Genomic DNA, 9,107 nt, shown 5'->3' on the forward strand with positions numbered 1-9,107 from the left:
CTCCAAGGGAAGAGCAGCCCTGCTAGGCCACAGAGGTGACTTTGCAGCCAGTCCTGAAGATACCTAATAAAACAAGTTCAGATGAAAGGAGAGGAGGTCCTCCTCTATCAGTATACTTGGAAAGGGGCAGGGAGGAGATGAGGGAGGGAGAGTGGGGTTGGGAGGGAGTGAGGGAGCAAATGCAGCTGGGATACAGAGTTAATAAAATGCAACTAATAATTAAAAAAGTTAAAAAAAAGATTTCCCAATCGCTGTTGATGATGGAGGCGCAGATTCTCTGACTAGTTCAGTGACCTATAGTCTACTGGTATTATTCTCTAACTGAGTTCCAGGAGTTATTTGCCTAAACTCCACTGGTAAATTCATAGAGCAGGGGCTTCAATGTCCCACCAGGCCCTCTGTTTCCCACAGTGGATGTGTGGGTGGGAGGGGTCTGATGTCTGGCTGCTAGCTTAGAAGCACCTCAATCTGGGGTTTTGTAAGCACTTGAGGGCACACTCACTCTCTAGCAGGTCAAATTGAAAAGCACAGGGTTCCTCCTTTTCTCTACTGGCCAGATTGGACATGCTGAGTCAAATATGGCAGGTTGAACTCATTCAACTCAGTGGTGCTGCAGCCGTTGAGTTAGGGAGTCCAGCTGCAGCTGCAGACCTGGTGTGTCCAGGTGCTTGTTGGTAGGTCCTAGGGAGCACTAAACTGGTCCACAGACCCAGGTGGTCCAACACCTGGTGTATTTGGGTGTTTTCGCAGGTCTGCTGGACTTTGGTGGCTGTTCAGCTGGCTTTCTGCCACTGCGGAGTTGGATGGTCCTACAGTCACGGGCTGGGAGGCCCTGTGGAGTCAGTTCTGCTGCTCAAAGACATGGAACCGGAGAAGAATTGTACTGTGGATTTGGAACTCTGTGGCAGGCACTTGGTTCACAGACTGGAGCTCCACGGGGTGGGGCAGGAGCTCTGGGGTGGCTAGGCTTTTGGTGGGGAGGGGAGGAAGCTCTGAGAGAGGGTGTTTGGCAGGGCCGGGGCTTCTTGGACATATGCTCCCTGGCATGGAGTTCAGCAGGCGGGTACAGCTGCCCATTGAGGCTGAGGAGCTAGAAGCCCCTGCCTCTGCTGTCTTGGTCTCTAGGCAGTGAGTTTTGTGCTCAGCTCAGTGGAGCTGTGTGTAGGCTCCCCTGAGGAGAAGGGAAGCCAAAACAAGGGAAGTGCCTGTCTCCATTCCCAGAGAAGTCTGCGCCTGATCTGAATCTATGAGTGTTTTCTGTTTCTGTGGTGTCCCCTCTCTTTCAGAAAACCAAAATATCTAAATTCTGGCTTCAGTTACCTCTCCACTCACCAGTTTCAGAGTTTCAGATCCTCTGCCTCTCACAAAAGGGTGTGTGCTTATCGCCGCCATCTTGGATCCCTGTTCCGTGTTTTTTTTAAATCATAAAACAATGACAGTATATTACAAAGCTATAATATCGACTGTTATTAATAATCAGTATTAACTTAAACTTCAGTTTTCTGTTTGACAAATAGAAGTGTTTGGGGACCTTTGAATTGGAAAAAAGTGCTTTAGAAGATTTTAGAAAAAAAAATTACAGAATATGATAGTATAGTAATACTTATTTGTGAAACTCATTATTATAAGTTTGTGCTGGATAAGATATAAGAACAGATATAATAAATATATTACTTAACCTATATTAACTGTACTGATCCTTTTTATGGACCTAATAATATGTAACACAACCCTATCTGCCTTTGACAGAAAGATAAATGCATTATATCAAACGGCCTTTATTTACAGATGTATACATCTATAAATAGAACTTGAGTTACAAAGTATAATTTAAAAATAATGGCATGGTGTTGTTTCATTTTGTTTAATCATAATGGGTAATTCAAGATTTATGACATGGCCTGCAGGATGTTGAAGTCGAAAATTCTGCTCTGGGCAGAACCATCAATGACTCAGCATGTGGTAGTGATAAGTAGAAAACATATTTACTTTTCAGAGTGTTACAGGAAGCATTCACCCTTAACTTCCCGATGCTGTTTCCTTAAATTATTAGTGCTGTGCTCTGGGAACACTGTACTGCAGGAGATGGAGATCCTCACATTCGTTTTACTTGTTACTAGGCTCCTGCTGTGAGCACTAACCCTTTACTCAGAGCTGCTCTACAGAGGAGTTCTCTAGCTGATTTCAGATATTATTTTTTAACAGTAAGAATGAAAGTCAAATAGGTGGGGAGAATATAAAGAAATAAAATTCTAATCTTTTCTCTACCCTCTAGGTATTTTCCAACTGTGACAAGTTTTGTTGTGGTTGCTGATAAGAATGAAATCCATTTCTCTTGAACTGATCCAGTAAGGAGTCAAAGAAATAAATTGAGACACCAACATTCACGTTCATATCTATTATAACAATGACATCTTACCTATTTCCCCTACTTACTATAACACCATTTGTGGAAATGGAAATTAAAACGTTTTATTGGAACTCTACAATCATATTGTCCTTAGGGATATCCTTCTGGTCTTTATTAATATATATATGTATACATATATACATATTTGTGTGTATACATATACATATATATCCTCTTTTCTAAATCAGTACCTCATAAAGTGAAAGGCCATGTTGTTTGTTTTCATTTCATGAATGTCTTTCCAACACCTTGAATTGTCCCTAGAACCTGGCAGCTCTTCGTAAATATCTGGCACATTAAGGAATCAATACTATAAGCATAAGCATAAAACTTCCTCTCATCTTAAAAAATAATAAGAGCTGGAGAGGACAGGAACTCCACAAGGAGAGCAACAGAACAAGAAAATTTGAACACAGGGAACTTCCCAGAGACTCATACTCCAACCAAGGACTATCCGTGGAGATAACCTAGAACCCTGACAATGCAGCCACTTCTGATGAGAACTGATAGACTAAGATCAGAAAGGAGGAGAGGAGAACCTCCCCTATCAGTTGACTTGGGGAGGGGCATGCATGCAGAAAGGGACCAGGAGGGGAGAAGGGAGGGGCTTATGGGGGATACAAAATGAATAAAGTGTAATTAATAAAATTTTAAAAAATAAAAAAATAAAAAACAACAAATTCTTAAATATTATACTGTTTTATTAATAGCTCTGGTTACTTATAAGTGTGTGAGGATTTAATACAAGAGTATTCTCTATTTGCCTCATTCCCTTTCCACTCTTTCCCCTTCAAATTTCTCTTGTTATCCTCAGCATCCTGGTTCAATGGATGATGTCTTCAATAATTATATTGTTATTCATATGTATGAATTGAATTAGCATTCCTTTCTTGTGCATTTGTTAAGGGGTAACTATTTAGGATTGAGTTACCTACCAGAGGGGTTAACCCCAAAGAAAACTAATCCTCCCTCCCTTAGTAGGCATAGACATTTATTTCCTCTAGCTCTTTATCTACAGGTGGGACTTTGTAATATCTCTTCCATCCACATTGGTCTGTATACCAGTGTGGTTTTGTGCAGGCTTTATGCAAAAAAAAAAAAAATCCCTTGGAATTCATTTGGGGCAGTGTCCTTGTCAAATCTAGAATGCATACTCATATCCTCTGGCTTCTCCAATAGTTTTATCTCTTCTTCGCTAATGTTTTCTGATGCTTACATATATAAGTTATGAAATATATATTCCAAGTATGGATACACATCACATGGTAATTAATTCTCTAAAGTTTGATCACTTTTTGGTATTTGTAATATTTCTGCTGAAAAAAAAATTTGTTGAGGGCTGAGATATTCACTAACCTTTGGGTTGAAGAAATTAGGTGATTGAAGATATATTAATTTAGAAAAATAGTAGTAGTAGTGTCTCTGGCATCTTCAACCCTGGGTCCTTTCTTAGGTTTACAGCATCAAGAATGGGTTCTTAAGTTCAATTATAAAGCTTCAGGCTAATCTCAAAATACAAGATCCACTCTTGTACCACTGTGGATATTTTGACAACATGACTATTGTAGACTTCACTCCTGGTTATCACACACTTATAAGTAACCAAAGCTATTAATAAAACAGTATAATATTTAATAATTTGTTAATTTAATGCTATCAAAATGTAAAATGAAATAATGACTTTTGTTGTTATACTGCTTCAGATACAGTTTTCTTACAAACAACAAAATTCAAGTTTTTCAGAAAACATTAACTTTTCTATTATTCTGTAAGAATAGAAATCATGTTCTTCCCTTTCTATGTATTAAAATACATTGCATTGGAATTCTATGCTAGTAAGACAGTTACTCAGTGTATGCTTCAATATAGCGTAAAAACTTTTAAGCAACAAATGAACTCCAACACTGAAACAACAATGAAATAAATAATAGAGAAAATAATTACAAAAAAATACTAAAAAATACTTGGCATAAGCTATTGATAGTTATAATTTTTCTTGAGGGGTTTTGTTATGATGTTTTGTTGAACTTATTAAGTACCATAATATATCATTCATTTCTGTAAATAGTCTTCTCTTCTTTCAGGATACATGTGTTTAATTGTCATTGATTATTCTCCATGTCCTTTATCTTAGATTACATATCTTCTTATAACTCTTATATTTTTATGTTCTATTTGTCTATGAATCTATGAACCCATTTATGTATATACATACATATGTATGTGTGTGTATGTATCTACCTATCTACTATCATCTATCTATCTATCTATCTATCTATCTATCTATCTATCTATCTATCCTTGTACTTATCTACCTATCTATTTACCTTCTTATCTAACGTTTAAATCTAGATTGTTTATGTAAAGAAAATGTTCAATATGTCTGAATTTGGTTTATTTAACTTCACATAATTACCTCTGTTTCCATTCACTTTTCTGCCAATGTTATGATTTTGTTTCTTTTTACACTGGAATAAAATTTATTTCTCTATAATAAAACAAACAAACAAACAACAACAACAACAACAAAAAAAAAACATTGTGTCTCATTTATCTATCCAAAGCTAAGTGTAAGTCAAATATTTCTGTGTCATTTATCAAAAGAGAAGGGGTCAGGCAAGAGATAGAACAAGGACTTAGAAGTGACATTTCAGATCCAAGATAGAGCTCAGCTGCACTCACTGCACCTGAATCTTGGGAAAATCACTTAATGTCTCTTTGCCTCCCTTCGTTATGGACTACGTCAAGATGCATTGTGGGTAACTGTTTGAATAAATGTCTCTCCGATTCTATTTACCATTATAAATACTTGGATATTTTCCCCCATAGGAAGCATGAAATGAGTAGTAGCTATAATAAGGATAGGGTATCTTAAAGTTTATTTTCATGATAATTAGCTTTTGATTTTGGGCACAATCCTGTGGCAACAAAATTAATCTTGTGGTTAACAGCATTTTAAAAAATGGCCACACTATTACTAAACTCTAAAATATGGTTGAATATAAATCACAAGTCAGTGAACTGTAACACGATATTTTATCTATTTCTCTTTCCTCCATATTTTTCTATCCCCAGGGACTATTAAAACTGTTAGAAAATGTATTGATCTTTCAGTTCACTCAGTGTTCTTGAATTTTCAATTAAGTTTGGGAATACTCACATAAGAAACATTTACAATTAGCTCAAAAATGGCAGAGACTGTTATATTTAGCTCTGATTCTGTAGGTGCTTTATGTACTTACTGAGTGTGAGCATATTAGGAAGTTATCTAATTTACTCTGTAACTTGGTCTATCAGAAAGCAAGATACTTGACAACCCTGGTTTGAAAGTTCACACTCTGAGAGGTTGTATGAGGTTGGTGGATAGCTTGTATTGTGTACTGCATACATGACAGGCTAGTAACATTTAAAGTATGGCACACATACCCAAACTCGTCTGACGTGGGGAAGACATTAAAAACGCAGATAATATGGGTCTTAGAAAAATTATATACATGTAAAATTAAAATGAGAAATCAGTTTATTGACATTTATTTTTTAAAGAAATTAATTATTCAGAAAATGACTTTTGATATGTTTCATTTTCAAAGTTATTATTCATTAAATTTATGACCAAAGAAAATAATACTATTTCCTGAAGCATGAAGCAGCAAACTAAGGTATGTAGAATAGAATCTTTATTTCTCAATAGATGAGAATAGGTCATGACTGAATTTTGGGGTCTGAAAGGATGCCTCAGCCATATAGTGTAATATGGCTTTTGCAGAGGACCCAGGCCCAGCAATCACATGGTGGCTCATACACATTACAAATAAATAAATATTTAAAAAAATGCATTCTTTAAAAACACAAAATATACCAATAGTAATTTCTTGGTTTAAAAAATACAAATTTCAGGAGCTAGGAATTGGTTGATCATTTACAAACACATACTGCTCTTGCAGAGAATCTGTGTTCTGTAGTCAGAGAGGTCACAACCATCTCTGTCTTCAGCTTAAGGTGAATCCAAAGTGTCTGTAAGGCCCTTATATTCATGTCCACAGACCTGCAGAAAGATACATGTAAATAATTAAAAATTATTCTAGAAATTAACAAAGAATATAAAATGTGTATATAATAAATAAATATATCTTATATTTTGTGAACATGCATCCAAGCAAAATCTAAATATACAGGTGGATACTGACTGGATCATCCAGTAGAGAATGGCAAACCTACCTGTGGTCACACTTTTGATGAAAACTTAGTGTCCCTTACACAACAGCCACCAAGTGCAAAGAGCCCTTAGGTAGATAGATCCGTTTCCTCATCCATTATTGAATGTTGACTGGCTTGAGCCTGTGTAGATAACAGAGTACCAGTAGCAGTCACTGTGGGTCCACAACCCTAATGGCTTAAATAGGGTGTCTTTCGATGAGGCAAAACACCATGACCAAAAAGTAACTTGGGAAGAAAGGGTTTATTCAGCACATACTTCCACATTTCTATTCATCATCTATGGAACTCAGAGCAAGCACTCAAACAGGGCAGCATCCTATAGACCTGGAGGTGACAGCACCACCAAAAGGAGACCAACAGAGCCAAATGACAAGGTTCCAGAGGGGCTTGCTGAGACTGAATCATCAACCAAGGACCATGAACAACTGGACATGGGCCCCCTAAAAAGATGTGGCAGAAGGGGACGCTTAAGATTCATGTGGGTCCTCTAGTTAGGGAAGTGGATACTGCATGGGACATGGACTCACTTGCTAGCTTTTAGATCACTTTCCCCTCTTGGGACTGCCTTGAAAGGAGAGTGGGCAAGAGGACACCTTCAGTCCTGATGAAACTCGAAATAACATAATGATAATAGGGATGGTGAGGCCAATAAAAGATTTCATGTGCTTTTTATAAGTATTTAAGATGGTTTAAGATATGAATTAAAGAATTGTAAAATCTATAAAGATATTATGGTCACCAAACATATAATACAAAAGAATGAATAGATAAAATCCCTGGCATATAGGACTGAGGTGGACTGTAATAACAACCTTCAAGGTCATATGATTGCTGAAGTATTAAAAAAGTAATAACAGTTCTGTTGCTCTCCTTGTGGAGTTCCTGTCCTCTTCAGATCTTACTATTTCCCACTCCTTACATAAGATTCCATGCTCAGTTGGCCATAAGTCTCAGCATCTGCTTTGATAGTCTGCAGGGCAGAGCCTTTCAGAGGTCCTCTGTGGCAGGTTCCAAGGTTGTTTCCTGTTTTCTTCTTCTTCTGATGTCCTTCCTCTTTGCCTTTCAGGATGGAGATTGAGCGTTTTAGTCAGGGTCCTCTCTCTTGATTAGTTTCTTTAGATGTACAGATTTTAGTAGGTTTATCCTATGTTATATGTCTATAAGAGTGAGTATATACCGTGTGTGTCTTTCTCCTTCTGGGACAGCTCACTCAGGATGATCCTTTCCAGGTCCCACCATTTACCTGCAAATTTCCCAGAGACTCATATTCCAACCAAGTACCATGCATGGAGATAACCTAGAACCCCTGCACAGATGCAGCCCATGGCAGTTTAATGTCCAAATGGGTTACATAGTAATGGGAAGACAGACTATCTCTGACATGAACTGATTGGCCTGCTCTTTGATCACCTCCCCCTGAGGGGGATCAGCCTTCCAGGCCACAGAAAATGACAATGCAGGCACTCCTGATGAGATCTGATAGACTAAGATCAGAAGGAAGAAGAGGAACACCTCCCCTATCAGTGGATTTGGGGAGGGCATGCATGAAGAAGGGGGAAGGAAGGTGGGATTGGGAGGAGAGGAGGGAGGGGCTTATGGGAGACACAAAGTGAATAAAGTGTAATTAATAAAATTAAAATTAAAAAAATTTAAAAAGAGACAGCAAAAAAAAAAAATAATCCATCATGAAAAGAAACAGCCTATGAAGTTGGAAAAGAAATCACTGGTCTATAACTGACAAAATGTATAATATAAATTAAAATTTAAAAATAAATATCAAAAAAAGTAATAACAGTCTGGAGGTTAGCAGGTAGTCTTTGAATATTAATGTGAAAGGATGCTCCTTCGTTTCCATGGAAGCTTGAAATTTTTTCACATAATAATTTTAAAAATTGCCCTTAACTGCAGAAAACAACTGAGGGACAGAAAGAAATTTCACCTGTTCTGACAGTGAAGAGGTTTGCTGGTCTTGGGTCCCTTGTTAATTAGAAGATTTGGAAGGGAACTGTTTTTATGCTAAGAAATCCAAGAGTTTCACAGAGTACCAAAAAGTTCAAATGGAGGTCATCTCAAAGAGCTATAAACTTGACTCATACACTAAACTGTAGTTTGTCTGTGGACTGCTTTAAGATAATAAGGACACAGGCAGTGTTATGAAGGCAACTTAAGTTTTTCATGTGTCTGTACTTCTATCTTAATAACCTTTTAATTTTTGTAATAATTATGACCAAGGAAACTTGTAAGTAATAAGTTTATTGGTCCTTACCCTTTCAGAAGTGAATCTATAATTATCATGCTGAGAGCATGGCCTCAGGCAAGTAGACATGATGTTGGAGCAGTAGTTGATAACCTGCATCTTGAGATACAACTACTAGACAGATGAATAGATGACAGACAGACAGACAGATAGATAGACAGACAGACAGACAGACAGATAGATAGATAGATAGATAGATAGATAGATAGATAGATAGATAGA

This window comes from Psammomys obesus, unplaced genomic scaffold (assembly GCF_907164565.1).
Source record: "Psammomys obesus unplaced genomic scaffold, mPsaObe1.curated_primary_1811, whole genome shotgun sequence".
NCBI lineage: Eukaryota > Metazoa > Chordata > Mammalia > Rodentia > Muridae > Psammomys > Psammomys obesus.